A 16549-nucleotide genomic window follows, 5' to 3' on the forward strand; every position below is an offset into this window, starting at 1 on the left:
TGAGTAAATATTGTTTTTAAATACAGATTAGTCACACAACAAACAATCAGAATATTGATAAGAAAAGCACTTGGGACAACTGTGGTTTGCAGTGATTATACCTGAGATGAGAATCCACTGTGCAATAGAATTTACATATGCACATGTTGCTACATATCAGTAAGAAAAAAAATGCTACAATTTCATCAGACCCCACTAACTAAAATCTTTACAATGTTGAGAAAACATGACAGTGTTAATTTGTGTGCTTTCTAAATGGAAATTGTTGAGCTATTGCTATGGATTGAGTGAGAGCTTTAGACAATATCTGCCTTAGGTTCAGATTTTTGGCAGCAGTTTTACAGATCCAGAATGCCCGTGCAGACAACAGAGAAAGCCAAATCCCACACATCAGTACAAGACATAATCAAGTTATGTCTGCTTTGTAGGAATGAGACATCCTTGTAGAACTGATTCTTTTGCAACACTTGTCCTGCTGGCAGAAGTAGAGATACATGCAGGTGGAACATTCTGCAGCTGGAAGACCAAAGACACTGAGAATGGAAACAAGACACAAATGAGCTCTGAGCCAGTGAGTGGTGCACCGTGTGAAATGAGACAGAAAATGATGACACAGGGACAGCAGGACAGGGACCTAAACAGTACAACAGAAGGCATGGGAGCCTGAAAAGGGTAGAAGCACATCACTACATCATGAGTAACTAAAGTCAGGAAGAGCTGACTCAAACTGGCAAAAAGTGAAAGATATACACAGAGGTAAAAGCACGGTGATGCACAGGTTGTGTGTTGGCGCAGATTTAACAAGAATCTGAAGCTAAGTTGAGGCTTATAGCCTGAATTTGGAAGGCAAGATGCTGGTACAGACAACCTTTTTCCGCTGTTAAACCTGTGTTAGGTGAAATTCACTCCCTTACAACTGAAATGAATGCCTACTGTGAATGCCTGAAGCCACCACAAATTGTCTTTAAGGATCCTGCAGAGCCCTATCTTACATGTGATCTGGATCTTAAAAGAAATAATTTGAAGAGGATAATGTCCCATGAAGTCCAGCAATTAACAGAAAAAAAAAAAAAAACCTCTGGGGATTTCTGCAGGGAAAATGGCCATTTCCCAATTGTTCTCTATTCTGAGTGCCCCTTCAGAACCTTTGCAAGTGGATAGGACAGTTCTTCTAGTTACTCACAAGGAATACATCCCATCCCACGTCAGCCTGCTGGACACCAGTAACATGGCTAGCATGAGTTAGGATCATGGAATCAAGCCTACACAGACTGACCAGGCTGTTCCTACCCACAAGCCTAAACCCATTTGCTGGCCTCCAGACGAGTATTTTATGTTCTTTCCTGACTCAGGCTACGTTTCAGCCCTGGATCCCACTGAGTCTCAACCCACCCCTCTGTGCTGTGGGTCACTGCTGAGCCTTCCCTCTCACATCACAGTGCCATGCTTTAAGAAAAATGAAGAATGCAGCCCTTGTGGCAGCACTGAGTGAACACCACTTGTAAGGAAAATATTCCAAATCTCATTAAAAAGAGATAAAGCCATCTGGATCCTAAGACAGCTTGGAAAAAAACCCCACAAAACTATTCTGAAACCAATTTACGAAGAGAAAGAGATAGGAAAACAACTTTGCTGCCAACAAATGTTGTAGCCCTTGTCATCTATTACCACATGAACAAAGCACTCAATGACTGCCTCCAGTACCATTGCCAATTATTATGACAACATACAGTATAACCATATTATGTTTACAATATAATACATGTGAGTATTCGATAGAGCCTGGCAGCACTTCAGTCACTGCCTCTTTTATGCTTTAAAAATCAATTTTTTAAACTGAGTTTGCTGTATAACATGTTCCCTAATTACATAGTCTACTGTATAGAGAACAAGAAGGGATATTGAAAGTGATTTCAGGCAAATCTCTGAACATTTAGTGAGATAAACCCTTTTTATTCATACACATTGTACCACTAACAGCCAACATAATGCCTTTATTCTATAAACATGCCCCATCTCATTCCCATTGACATCAGAGACAAATTTTCCAGAAGTTTCAGCTTCAACTGAAACTCAAGAACAAAATATTCAGGGCCTAGTTTTAAAGGGGTTCCTTCTTCACCTTTTATACTACAATTAAGGTAAACAGGATCATTTAAACATCCGCTTCATTTGTGAATGACATCAGAAAAACAGTTTGCCAAATGATTTGATTTATATGTCCCAAATCACGTGCCAAATAGAAGCAGGAAGTTGCCTTGGGAAGTATGAACTGAAGATGTGCTCAGACTCAAATATCCAGTTACTAAAAGGCCCACTGTCAGTCCACAGCCAATAACTTGGTCAAATTTCTGGGAAGGCTACCTATTTTACATATAAATCAGGACACAGGGGCACAAATACTTAAAATAACAATGTGCATGCTAGCTTAAGTACATCAGGCCCAAGCAACAACACACCAATGAGATTATAATGATTCTCAGGCAAGCCTGAGTTCAGAATGAGCATGGTTCACCAGCCAAGCTGGTGAGCAGGTTGTCCAAAGAGGTTGCACATGCTTCATCCTTGGCAGCACTCCAGACCTGACTAGATAAAGCTCAGAGTGCATATGGATGCCATAATCTGAACTTCAGTTACTAACACTGGCTTGTTCAGCTACTGAAAGGTGCTTAAAAACACATGCCAGCCCTGGCAGCTCCAAATCACAGCCCTGGTTACACAGGGGGCAGACTGGAAGCAAGTACCAATTGCAGAGATGCTTTCTTAAATGTGATGCTTGGCTTGGAAATCTTTGTGTTGGCACACTGGACTGAGTGGAGCTGTTTTGCAAATACCTGAAGAACATCTAGAACCTCTCAGAGACTCCTCTGTTTACTGTAGGGCAACCCATTTTTATGCTTCAGTATGATTTATAACATCTAAGATCCATGCTTATAGTTAACAGGAAAATTTGGAATAAATGCACTTATATTTCTACACTGTGGTTAAAGAGAAAGCCATTCAAACAATTCCAATACCAGGCTCCAGAGAAACTGTGAGGGTAATTCCTCAAGTAGCTGCCATGAGACATATTTAATATTTTCCCTTGTGATCTTGGCACAGAAACTAGCTTTGTGATAAGCTGTTAGTACAAAGAAAGACTGTATTCCACACCAAGGGGGAGCAGAGAACTCTGCAATAAAAGAAACAAAAAGAAATTAGATGAAGTGCATGGTCATCCATAGGAGTAAGAATTCCTGTGACAAGCTGGAAATTACAAATGAGGAGAAAGAAGAAGGCGTATTTAGTGCATCAGAGGATGACTGTGAGCAATCACTGTGATGTGGCACAAAGAACAGTGGGATATTCTGGGTGAGATGTTGCCAGGAAAAGCAGTGTCAGGATACAAATTGCTAATCAGAATGAAACAATGCAAATCTTGCCACTCATAGTCAAGAAAAATGAAGTCAAAATAGTGCAATTACAGAGAAGTTTGACGCAGTAATAAAAATAAGATAAACACTAAGGATGTAGATAAATCAACTCTTATGAAAAAGAAGTCAGATCTGACTGACAAAATTCAATACTTCGAATATTTCTTTTAAAATATCCTTTATGTGGGAATTATTGCAATTTAAAATGAACAGCATTACATACTATTTTGTTTCTCTAGACATCAGTTTTAGTATATTTTTCTTCTGGATATTGGTTTTTTCCTTATTCTGTTCCAGAACTATGGATAGCAACAAGTCTGAATTTCATTTCAACATGAATCTCACAAAGACAAACTTATATTTTTCTCTAAAACTGACAGGAAATTTTAGAAAAAAATACCAGTTACCAAGGAGAAACAGAAATGATAGTTCTTTCCCTGAAGTATGTGCAACTATGAATTTGGTATGGCTGGAGTCAAGAATCCTATTGTCATTCTACAGGCAAGATCACTGAAAAAACCCCAAACCCAACAATTTCACCCACTAACTTCACAGACTTTGTTTTCAAGACCTGCACTAAATGTACACTGATTGTTAAAGTCAGACAATGTTAAGCATTACACAGCATTTTGTCTGCTCAATTAATCCTCACAGCTCTCCTGGCAGGTATTTTAAAGACCTGTCTAAGGCCACAAAAGAAAACCAACTGGGATAAAAACACAGCAATGTCCATCTCTCAGCTTGTTCACCATTAGACCATGCTCCTCTTGTAAGAAGGGATCCTGGCAAATTCCAGGGTTTATGGGAAAGAGGCTCTATTTAAACATTTAAAATTTTAAAGCACTTACTGGAATAGAAAAAAGGAAACGGGACTAGAAAAGATGAGAAATCCAAGTTAATCCAAGAAACACAATGGCAATTGATCACAGTGCAGTCTGGAAAGAAAATGTAATCAATACAGAGGGGAAGAAATCAAATAAAAGAGATACAGCTCCAGTGACTGAGGCACAGATGCTCAGACTGCAGTTCGGGGTGACTAATTTGTGCTCACCCCTGCTGTATGATGAAAACTAGAAAGCTAAACATTAAGAAATGCCATCTAATATCAAGATAGATCTTTCTTACAACTGTGTAAGAGTGGCAAAATGCAATCCTGAAATTGCTATTAGAATTGCTCTTCAGGTCTTAGGAAGTGCCTTACTCACCAAACACTGCTTAGTCACTGCAAGGGAGTGTTTCAGTGCATCTGTGCTCCTGGGAAATGATGTTAGCATGAAAATTCTGTTTACATTTAATGTATTTTCTAGTACTGACATTTTGATGACAAATTGATATTTTTGGTGACAATTTCAATTTGTTCCATGTATTAGTAATGTAACTTTGCTAATTATAATAATGCTAACACTTACAAAGCTTATGATGTTACCAATCTAGAACAAAAGTACCACATAGGCAAGTATCCTAAGTACTAAGCAAATACTATTTTCATCTAGGAAATAAATTACCATGATTTTTTAGAATATTGTTTTGTACCTAAGAAGTAACTGAAGCCAGGTCAGTATGGTTTTGTTCATACCTAAAGGACAGCAATTCTTCTTTGCTATGAAAATCAGAATATTTCATTAGAGAATTTGAGCTTGAGTTTGGGTGTTTTTTGGGGTTTGGTTTGGCTTTTTTTTAATAGACAGGTAGGGAGTTCCCACTCTGCATCTTGGAAAGCTGAAGTATCATAACCAAGAGCTCAAAAGTCAACTCCCTTATTCATATTTTACAGTATCTTACTGCCAGCACTTTCACAGTACTTTATTACTTAGACTAAAGCAAGAATGCAAAGTCTCCTTCAAAGGGCTTAGAAAAAGGTTCAGAGGTCTTAGAAAGTCTTCCAAGGGCTTAGAAAAAGGTTCAGGAAAAAAATCTTGAAAATCTTTTTGAATCTTGAAGTCTTGAAAAACTTTGAGCTTCCTCATTCTGCCTTCTAATTCTAAGACTGTTCAGCCTCTCATAGGATTATCTTTGAGGGAATTACTTGAATACAGACCCTCCTCTGTGTCCTAAACTCGCCTTCAGGAATTAATATAGCTGCTATAGTCTTTTTAAAAGTACTCAGTAGGTTACATCTGTATTTATCTGGCCCTGAAGAAGAACGATATTCCAATTTCTTTCCTTTTCTCCTCAGATGGGTCACTGTGTCATAGAGGGGACTTGACCCCCTGCCTTTCACAGGCAAGTGAGTCACTCCAAGGATTAAGAACACACACATAAATGTACATCTTTAAACACCAAGGTCAAATCAAACTCTTTTCTCTTTCAGATACTATTAACTTTGAGAATATGAGACATTTTTCTTTCCAACTTAGGTTTCATTGAGTTTTAATTCTAATTTATTTCTAATATAAAGGATTCCCTTCTTGAGCTCCATTTTTTAATAAAAGTTTTCTTAACATTTTCCCCCAGAATCTAAACTCTCCTTTCTTCCCAAGGTTTAGATGATGTTATAAAAGGAATGCTGTTTCTTTAAAGCTGACACAGTGAGAAGGAGCAGGCTGTCTTAGATTGCAGGCCATTTCATTTCTCATAAGCATGCTATCATTAGCTACCTTTAGGAGAATGAACTGTATTGATTGGTTCAAATCAAACCTGTGACCTGGGTGTTTGTTACAGAGCATCATCTCATCATTAATCTTTCATTAGGCAGCAGGATCCGAGAAGCAGCAGCAGTCACACCACGCTTACTCTCTCGAGTGATGCCACCACAGAGCTCTCCCTTATTGGATCACAGCAATTACTGGCCTTACAACACAGATCCTGAAAGCCTTATCAAATTCCCTCCCAGGGATGGCAAGCTTACAAATAATCATGTGCTGTTTCTTGGGTGAGGACATCACAAAATTACACCAGAATGCAGTAAACCCAAGTCATTTGCAATTAATCACGTGACCCTCGTTTCTGAGATGATACATCTTCATTTACAGCATATAAAGTCTTTTACAGAAATCCCAAATACGTCAAATTAAGGTGTCCTAAAAAGTTCCAGTCAAAGAATAGGTAGGTAAGTGGTAAATGACATTTCTGCCTGGGAGAAATGAAGCAGAACCTCTGGTATCTGGATTGCTGGCATCTCAGTGCTGTGATTTAAAGAGCCAGGAGAGAACTGCAGGCAAGCAGCAGGAGAAAGATGTGTCTGTTCCCAAGGACCTAAGCACTGCTGGAACTGAGCCCAAAAGGGAATATCAGTTCTTATTTTCAACTCAACAGCACATCATAACAAGGTTGGGAGGAGCAAAAGTTGGAAATTGTGCACCTCTAACAATACATGCAAATATCAAAAAGATTAACATCTTAGTGCTTCTGAGTGAAGATCCTTTACATACTGCAACTGCCTATAAATCCACAGATCCTGTACTTCCTCAGGTTTACAAGTATAACGGTTGTGTGTCTAAGCTATTTTCTGCAGCCTTATAAAAGCAGCATTAAAATCTGAACACAAGACCCATTAACCTCAGCAACCATTAAAATAAAAAGGCCTAGCAAAGGGCAAAAGAGCTCCCTATTTGAAGAGAACTTAAAGACCCATACTGCAGAAAGGTTCTTACTCATGCAGTTTAAAAATTATTCTGGCTAAATCACATTGATTTGATCAGGGATATGGAAAAGCAGCATGCACAGCACATCTGGACCTAATGCAACCACCTCACTATTGCCTCAAGCAATGTGCTGAACCCCTTCTTGTCCCACTCCTACAAATACCACCCATGGCCACTCCCCTGGCATGCCCAAGATCTGTCTGCCACCAGTATGGCTGTGAAAGGACTGTCAGCCTGCACAGAATATCAAAATTAAGATTAACATCTTTTCCCACATGAAAAAGACACATCCAAGATAGGCAGATTCAGGTAAAATACAGGACAGGTAGGTGTGGCCAATGCTCTAAGTTGTGGGTTCATCTCATCATGGGCAGTACAAAGTGTCAGTGTCTCACTGACAAACTACACAAACTCCAGAGTTTGGAATTCGCTCTTGAAAGGTAGTTTGAGCTTTAGGAAACTGAAGTGCCTCCTTTTTTATTATGCTGTTGACTTGGGCACTTAGTTTTATCTCCTCTTGTGTTCAGCAGGGAACGTCATCATTGCTCTCTCAAGTCCCTCCAGCCAAGGACACAATTTGCAGAACCAAAATAATACTACCCTAATTCATACGACATACTCCATAAGATTTTGCATGATAAAAGTCAGTCCCTAGTCTCATACATCTGGGTTGTGATAACATCAAAAACTGGCAAAGTGAGCTGACACAGATCTTTGTAAGAGGCAGATTCACTGGACAAATATGGACTTGGTATTTATCATCAAAAAATCAGCCTTCACTAACCTCAAAAAATTTCATCATGTTGAGGCTCTTCAGTGAGGAACATGAACCTTGGAAAGATTTGAACTCTAATGTGCTGTTTTAGTTCATGCATTCCTGTTCTCTGGAGCTACCAGACAAATTTTGGTAAGATACAAGTACTATGAATAAAAAAAAGAAAGCAATGCTGCAAAATTTCTCAAATGTTAACATGCCATTCAATGGAAAAATTAAGACTCCTATGAGAGAAGGAAAATACATGAGCATTTCCAAGAGAAAATGAAAAAAGACAAGATATGATTATGTATTTTTAGCTGCACATAACACGTACTAACTTTTTTAAATACTGAAATTTGGTTTTTTCTAATAGGAAACTATGCATCTTTCATAGCCTTCCTGTGCATTTACATTACAGAATTTAACATTTTAGCAACAGTTGATTACAATGAATTTTCCAAATTCTATCAATACTATTGTCAGGCTAACATGCCTTAGGCAAAACTCCAAGCCAACAGATAAGACTTCCTGGGTGACAGCCCTATATCTTGACAAAATGCAGTAATCATAACATTAATAAGCCTAAAAGCCTAATTAATATTGAAAGACATGAGTATGAAGAATTTTAAGCAGTGCAATTATCTTAGAAGTTAGCCAGGGGTTACTTCAGCCCTAACTGAAAGGTGAGCAGCATCCATGGGGCAAATGGTAACAGCTGTGTCACACAAGTGTTTTGGTTGGGGAACATATTCCAACTGAAACTGCAGAAATCCTTTAGGCAGCTATGTAAACACAATTCAGGGATACAGAGGTTAACAACCTTGAAAAGAATCTTTGCTCACCACAAATGGCTTCTTTCCAAGACACTCTGTATCACAGCTTTCCACAGCACCTTCCACAAACACTGAATTTCTAACACCAATTCCTAAAGCACAGGCAGGGTCAGTGGATATTTCTAATCCAAGTTTTTATTGAATGTTGTTTAGTGAACGTTGATCTTCAAACCCAGAAGCTTCCTGCACAAGGAGGCCTTGAAAATAAAGACATAATAGATGCACTTTTGTAAATGAAATAACAGTGTACCTCCATACTGCCCTCAGGCTCTTGCTTGTTTGGCTGGAAAACAAAACTAAATGAAGCAGCTCATCTGCTTCACAACAAGATGACAAGAATTCCTTTCATTCTAAGAAAACATTTTACATTTCAAATATCACGTTTTCTGACATCCAAAAAATCCTACCAGAATCCTCATTTCACCAATCCTAATTTCATCCATTTCTCCAACTGTTACTTCTCTTGTCTTTCATTATTCCTTACCCCCAAATCACAAGTCCCTGTCTTTCTGTTTATGTGGTGGCTTCTAACTTTCTTTGCTTGACCATCCTAAAATGCTCCAAGGAGCTAAAGTACATGAAATTAAATAAACTTAACAGAAACTAGATCTGTCATATATAAAGACACTCAGTTGAAAAATTCAAAATCTTATATATTATACTGAGGATATTCCTAGGAGTTTTGGAATAAACAGTGTGGCTTCATTAAACACTGCAGTCAGAAATGCTCCTGTCTTGAATGTTAGACCTTAATTTGCTCAGAGAGTATCACTGATATCATTATTTGATTAATAAATAAAGCTGAATACGTTTACTGAATTTTGTCAGAAGCCTGGCAGCAAGTTCATTGCAAAAAGGAAATCCTTTGGAAAGCATATGTAATGATATCCTTCTCAATATATAATCAGTGCAGGAAACAAAAAGTGTGACAAAAACCCCACTGGATTTCAGCTCAGAGAAGGACATGATCTATGCTTATATATGGATTACAGATTATCACATGAAAGAGACTATAATTTATTTCTCATTTGATAGAGTAAATTTAATCTCACAACTGTAACACAAAACCTCAAAAAGTAGTCCAATAATATTTTTGAATTTGATTCTGTACAGAACTCTTATTTACAGACTTTGGTCCTGCCTTCTTCATGTTTATCAGAGAACAACCCATTTCCAATTCTTTTCAGAAAATTCCAAACTCTCAAAGGCTCAAACCAGAAATGAAACAAGGAGGAAAAATTAACTTATCTGAGAGAACTTCCATTAACTCACAGTTCTCATCAGATCAGTACAGAAATTGGGTTCCTAGACTTATCCAGCCTGGCCACTGGCTTTTAAAATCTTATATGGGTGATGCAATACTTAAGTGTTGTAAAGGATTAAATTGTTAAGGACTGACAGAGCAGAGCATTTAAGCAAGTAAGCCTAATGAAGTAAGCAACTAAATATGAGATGTGACTTTCATGAAGAAAGTCACTCTAGGAGAAGTTTAGCTGAGGTTTCTACATCCTACTTTCAGACATACAGGATTAGAGAAGGAATAACCCAGAGAAGGCAAAAATATATTTAATGTGTTATGCAATTAGGTAAAGCAGGGTATAAAAACCTAAAAACCTGTTTAGTACATTGACCTATGAAAACCTGAAAACAGCTCTGTCAAGACCAGTAGCAACTTCATATGCTATTAACAGAGCAAGGCCTGCTAGAAAATTCCCACATTGCATCTTATATGGTGAAGTACTGTGCTGCAGCCAGAGTTACTGGGGGTAACAGGACCTGATCAATTCATAGACAGAACATTTTTCCACAGGCATACATTACTAAACTGTATGATTGAACAGAGGAAATAATTCACCAGTACTAAAGGATGATAAAGCAGATGTTTGTACTGTAGACATCAGCATTCATTGGCAATCTGGACTGTTCAGTTTAGAACACATGGTAGAAGGATGATCGGTAGTGAGAGGAAATACTGTGAACAAGTTTACACATATCTCATTCCAAAAGCAGACTTTCTGCTTCGTGAAACTTCAAGTTTAATGCCAAAACCCACCAAAATAGCTCATAGCCCTGAATAATTACATTGATGCTAGTCTTGCCACAAAATCATGCAATTTCATTAACTGTACTATTTCGAGATCAGAAATACATAGTCTGCATGTTTGTGTATGTCAGTTAGCACACATTTCCCAGACATCCACATCAGCAATTACAGCGACAACCTCTGAAAAGATTTGCAAGCATGGATGAGTATTGCTCACATCCAGAGTGCATAACAAATCATGAAAAGTAAATGTATTTTGTGGGGGTTTTGGATTTTACCAAGAGCTTCTGGCACAGCATAACTCCAGTCTATGCTGTCATTCCAAATCACAGATTTGAGAAAAACTAAACATGCTCTCATTTACATTTCAGTCTGTGGTACACCATACCTTAGCATGGAATTTCTCCGTAAGCAACATTCACTCAGGTAGAGCATTATTTACTAATCAAGAGTTGGGGAATGCATTAAGCAATTCCTATACAATCACCAGTGTACTTTCCAAGGACTGCAGAATGTGTATTCTTCAGAGATTAAGAATTACCTACCACAGTGAGTCACTCAAAATCCCAATACTTGCTCTCTTTCCAAAAAGCCTTACTAGAACACAAGACCGAAAATTAAATATTTACTGTAAATGGCTGTTGTTTTTGGAATCTGCTTTGCCATTCTATAAATCAATCACTTATAAAAAATGTTTCATTTGCACATGACAATATGGGGCAACACCCACTACAAGGAAATAAATCCATTATCTGTGCCAGGTAGTTTTTAATAACTTCCCTGTATTCTTTTTCTTCATGATAGAACTTTTGATTACAAAGTCACATAGAAAATATTAAACTGGAAAATAATTTTAATTTACAACCAATAGGAAATATCAAATCCATTGGAATAGCAGTAAGTTATAGAAAAAAAAAGATATTTTCATATGTATTCATACATATGCATAAAATAAATTACTTATTACTAAACTGTATGATTGGTACTCATCTAGAGCACCAGCCTGGTAAAGAATGGATATCAATACAGTCATTTTTTAAAAAAACAAATAACTTGTCAAGCAAAATACGGTGATTTTGACATTAGTTTGTGAAAAACCTGGCAGAAGAGATAAGGTTTTAGATTAGCATAGGAACACAAGGTGCATTACTGGATGGTTACCCTGAGCAGTTCTGTATATATTTTGAGATGTATTTGACTCAGTAGCTATACTTTATAATTATGAATAATGTATAACACATTGTGTTAAGAAAAATATTTAAATCCTGAACTTATATCATCAGTGGAACAGAACTGCCTGCTTTCATGTGAAAAACTAACATTGTCAGCTAAAAGAGATGGTCATTTGAAAAGTAACTAAAAGGAGAAATGCAGAACTCTAGATGGAAGATTTATCTGAGCAGGATTAATATTTGAAGAAAATGTCTGTTCAGCATTCAGAGCAATAAAAGAAGTGGCACTGTACATCCAGCACAGGGAACAAAAAGAATCCATAAATCCTATTTTCCCAGGGTAGAGTTATACTCATGCCAACAAGACCTCCCAATGCATGGAGCCAAGAGGTAAAATAAGATTTTTGAGGAAGGCCATGGATGTAGATACTCAGCAATGAAGGGAAGAGAGAGCCCACTTTCACATGGGAAACTGCACTCCATTAGCTCCCAGAAGAGCATTCTCATGAAGCCAAACTGCTGTGTGCATTTGACTTTTTTTGAGCCATTAATAGGTATATTTAGATTAAATGATACCTAGACTAGAAAACTTCAGGTCACTTAGAATTCTAACCAGCCTCTTTTTTCTACTATAAATAGTGACGTTCAAATTCTTACCTGTTGAGAATGGGAGAATTTAAAAGTGTAACTAAATCCCTTATGAATTTAAGTCAAACACTAAAGATTAATTCAATATGTCCCATTTCTGTTTTACATCCTGTACTGCTTAGTATGTCACTTCCCTACCAAAAACATCTACAGAGCTATGTATGGTTGATCCACATATGACTAAATCAGGGTATGTACAAAAATAATTCTGCAATTAGAATGCCCAGAATTACACAAGATGCATGCATCATAAGGTCCTTCTAAAGTTACTTCACAACCTCTTGTGTACATCATTGTTGAGAATTTTAAAAGCATAGATTGCAACTGACTTACTTTCTGGTTTCATGCAAGATGTGTTCATACTGGCATACCATTTTTTTTTCATAAGAAAAAGCTTTTAAATTCCTTTAACCTGAGTGGCTTTTATCCTACACCAACAGAAACAATAAAATCAAAGAGAAACAGAAGTTTCTCCAAGAGCTGTCCTCATAAAGGAAAGAATTATGTTAACTCACAGTAATTATTAATGCAGTCATAACACTGGCTGCAATATAATCTAGACATGCCTGTTCTAGCTTTGGAATAATTTCCTGGGATACTTGCAGAGATCTAGGTGGAGCAGCACAGAGCTCAGAGATGACTGGCAAACTGGTCTATTTTGGGCAGTCGGAAGCTCAATGGAATTGAAAGCTTTACAACAACTGTACAACAAAAATACAATTTGAATCCTTACACAATCAAATGTACAACTACACTTCCTCTTAGTCTTCAACATGCTTGGCTGATCAGTGCCCTCACTTCCCTAGGTTTTGCCTTTATGTTTACTGGAATTAATACTTTCACTCTTCAAAAGGCCCATACATGGACGAGAATGGAATTTCCAATCAACCATTACTATTTGATCCAAGATACACAATCTCCTTCAGGCTCCTTTGAAATTCAGTATTAGCTTTGATTTTGTTGTAATCTTAGCTCATGTTGGAAGTTAAATATTGGCATTAATATAAGTCCTATCTATGCATTAAAAAAAACCCCAACAGCATAGCTTGATATGGAACATTAAAGGGCAGGTAAAGATCAATTTACACAACTTGTCAGTTGCTCACACTACCAATTCCTGCTTACAACACTCATATGCTATTAGAGTTTCACAGATATTCACAATTCCTAGCACCTCTCCAGAATAAACAATCCTCTAATAATTCTAAGAATCCACTAATAATAACTAAGCAGCAAAATCCACTGCAACAAAAAGAACCAAGAAATGTGCACCTGAGTCCATCCTGCCACACAAAAATGAGTGGATTTCTTGTACAGACACATTATCTCACCACCACTTTGCATTGTGCTGACTCTTTGGGCTACAGGAGGACACGAGTTACACAGCAGAAAAAAACCCCAGTACCATGCTCTGGAGTCACAGTGATTTTCCTTACTGTGTGATTTTGCTCAGCGCCTACAGACTGCCCACACCAACTCAGATCCACTGCTCTTCCGTGCCAGCAGTGGTAGAACAACGTAAGGGAAGTGGCCTGTGCCTCCCTCAGTGAGGGTCAGGGTCACGTACAACCATCAGCACAACTCAGGGCAGCCTCCAAATTCCCCAGTGTTGCTCCTGATGTAGTCCTTATAAATTATTCCAGGAGAGCTGGCCATAAAGCCATTCCAGGCTGTCTGCACATTAAAGCATTCTGACTGCTCAAATGATTCCTGCACTCAGGCCATGTTCAGGGGCCTGGAAGGCAGAGATGCTGTAGTGGCTATGAAAAAAAGGAGATGGAGGAACAGTGCACAGGGAGGAAGACAAGAACGTTTTACTCTATTACCTCAGTGCAGCTATCAGGGGACAAAGCAGACAAAAAAAAAAAAAAAAACACTCCTAAATGTAGAATCAGTACAGGATTATGCTTCCATGTTAGTAAAAGCAAAAAAAAAGCCCAAACAAACAAACAAACCATTTTCCCCTCTGTTACAGTTATTACCTATTTCTTTTTTTCCTCTGGTAGGAAATGAGACTTTAAGCAAGAAAAAACACTGATACTTAAAGGTATCTTACCTTATCCTAAGGATACTTAAAGGTAAAAGAAGATCCATCAGAAAATTTTCCTTCTAGAAACTTAATCTGTGAGTAGAGACATCAATACAATATTCTAAGACATGCTTTGTTATCTAATTGCCTCTTATAAAGAATTAAAGTGACATTACTGTGCAGAACAAAAATGCATTCTACAATCTACTTTAATACACTTCTTTTCCTAGGCTTAAAGACAACAGCAACATTAATCAAAGAGATAGTAAGTAATTCTGCAACAGAAAAAGTAGCTCATCTTCCCTAAGAGATATAATGATTCCTTATACTGACTTTTATCTGTATACCATTCGGACCTATTTTCTATTCCATCATGTGACATTACTGAGGAATGTACATAGTGAAATGTAAGAAAAGGCAGAAGACATCTCACAGAGCAAGAAACTCCAAAAAAGAAAAAAATGGTACTCTGATCATGTTCATGATTCTTCTTTATATGACTTTCGAAACATACTTTGTCTATCCTGAGACTATTGAAGAGGTACAAACATTACCAAACCTGCACCAACCCTCAAAGTGACAGTGCTTTGCAATGATACAAGTGGGTGACCAAGTAATTAGTTTGCAGAACTACAAAAAAGGGTGACTTCCCAACTATATTGTGCATGTTTTTCATAAATATTAAGGTAATTTAGGTAATGTATTAATAAGGTAACCTAAAAACACATGACAAGCTGACACTTTATTTCCTCAGTAAGACAATACTGTCCAGCAAATATTTGTTAGATGTTTTCAATTTTGTCCAATGTTATATGACATTTATATACAAAAAGTGACAGACATTTTGCTCCTAAAATAAGAAGTAACACTGTCGCATGGGTACTTCCCCCAGATGTCACAACTAAGAAAGGAACACTAAGGTTACTGCTTTGCTTTGCTACAGTTCACTGTTTCTAGTAGGTTTTGAAGGTGTTCTTTGAACAGGCAGTGCTCTTTTACAGCAGTGCTGCGGGGTATTTCCTGATAAGCAGGAGGAAGCAGGAGAAGCCAATCGAGTGTTACTTTCTGCAAAAACAGAGTCACAGTTACAAACCTTTACGCAATAAGGGCCCCGCCCTTTGTGCCCTCCTGCTCACAGGCTGCAGCAACCTTCAGCAGGCTGCAAGTCGAAAGTCATGTTGAGAAACCAAACAATGAAATCAGCAACTTTTGTAACAGGTCACATGAACCTGTGACCATGACTTGGAGAAAGTTCTAAGTTTAGCAAACGTTGCATCTACTATTCTAATAGTGTGACAAGGAGGTCTTGTTTAAAGGGTTTATTTATAACACTGTGTAGGATTGGGAGATTCAGCCTGAAAATAAAATGGGAATTGACTAATAGTGACAATGGCCACTAATGGTTCTCCATTATTCTGCGTGGGCTCATAGTAGGAACAGCAGGGAATTAATCAACACAGACTTATTATGTCATACAGTGACCAATTAATCCAAGTCAATGGAGAGATTTGTGCTGCTTTCAATAGCACTTGGATCAAACAAGCCACAATGCAAAAACAACCCAACCCCAAACCAACTGATATCAAACCCTTGGGTGCGCGCTAAATGAGTATGACTGAAGTTCCCAAACTGACACATCGTCTGCGAACAGCCAGTTACCCAGACTTGTGAGCACTCAGAAACAGAGTTAATTGCCAGTAAATCTGGCAGCTGTTTCAGCTATATGTAGGTCAGAGTTTATAGAGCCAGGCTTTGCCAACACTGCTAGAAACCCTTGTCACTGTTAGAGACCTGTTAGTGCATCTGCTAACACTTATGGTCCATTCACCAACAAACTGACGCTGTTTAACACACTCTTGACTTTCTGCAAAGGGTTAATACCACCAAATAAAGGGGAAAAAAACGTAGGAACAAACCTAAACAAGAAGCAGCCTGAACCCTTTGCTAAATGAACACACCCTCTCTGAAGCTGAACTGCACAGACAAAGCTATACAAGCACCTAAATGCCAACTGCAGTTTGAACTACTATATCTCTAGTTTAAGCTGTAATTACATTTTTATGGTCAGT

This window comes from Fringilla coelebs, assembly GCF_963513975.1.
Source record: "Fringilla coelebs genome assembly, chromosome: 3".
NCBI lineage: Eukaryota > Metazoa > Chordata > Aves > Passeriformes > Fringillidae > Fringilla > Fringilla coelebs.